General features: G+C 37.6%; 1 protein-coding gene across 1 annotated transcript in view; it reads left to right on the top strand.

Moving 5' to 3' along the window:
- The window catches only part of LOC106462717 (cAMP-specific 3',5'-cyclic phosphodiesterase, isoforms N/G-like), a 69,292-nt gene that overhangs the window by 53,109 nt on the left and 15,291 nt on the right, over positions 1 to 892 (top strand). The window lies entirely within an intron of this gene.

The raw sequence follows: 892 nt of genomic DNA, 5'->3' as shown, positions 1-892 counted from the left end.
TCTTTTTTTCTCCTGATCAGACATCTACCTCTGTATCTGTTCCCAGTCTCTTTTCCTTTCTTAATCAGACACCTTTTCCTGTATCTGTTCCCAGTCTCTTTTCCTTTCTTAATCAGACACATTTTCCTGTATCTGTTCCCAGTCTCTTTTCGTTTCTTAATCAGGCACATTTTCCTGTATCTGTTCCCAGTCTCTTTCCTCTCTTGATCAGACATCTCTCTCTGTATCTGTTCCCAGTCTCTTTTCCTCTCTTGATCAGATGTCTCCCTCTGTATCTGTTCCAAGTCTCTTTTTTTTTATCAGAAATCTCCCTCTGTATCTGTTCCCAGTCTATATTCTTCTCCTGATCAGACATCTTTCCCTCTATCTGTTCCCAATCTATTCTCTTATCTTGATCAGACATCTTTCCTTGTATTTGTTCCCAGTCTTTTTTTCTTCGCTTGATCAGATATATTTCCCTGTATCTGTTTATAGTCTATTTTATTTTCTTAATCAGATATCTTTCCCTGTATTTGTTCCCAATCTCTTTTCTTCTCTTAATCATACATTTTCCTCTGTATATGTTCCCAGCATCTTTTCTCCTCTTGATCAGACATTTTTCCCTGAATCTGTTCCCTGTCTCTTTTTTTCTCTTGATCAGACATTTCTGTCTAATCTGTTTTTAGTGTTTCCTTCTCTTCATCACACATGCTAGCCTCCTCCATTCAGTCTTCATTCTGTTCATCAGACATCGCAGTCTGTATCTGTCCTCACGTTTCATTCTGCCTTTGATTAAAGTTATTTATTCTGTTTGACGGTTTTATACCATAAGTAAAGTTTGTGTCTTCCTTATTTGATCTCTCTACATCCCTCCTGCTCTTGAGTTAACTTAATCTTTCCCCTTGTTTATGGG

The sequence above is a fragment of the Limulus polyphemus genome, unplaced genomic scaffold, assembly GCF_000517525.1.
Source record: "Limulus polyphemus unplaced genomic scaffold, Limulus_polyphemus-2.1.2 Scaffold1231, whole genome shotgun sequence".
NCBI classification, from domain to species: domain Eukaryota; kingdom Metazoa; phylum Arthropoda; class Merostomata; order Xiphosura; family Limulidae; genus Limulus; species Limulus polyphemus.
Note: the sequence above shows the minus strand (reverse complement) of the source record. Positions and strands in the feature narration are given on the sequence as shown.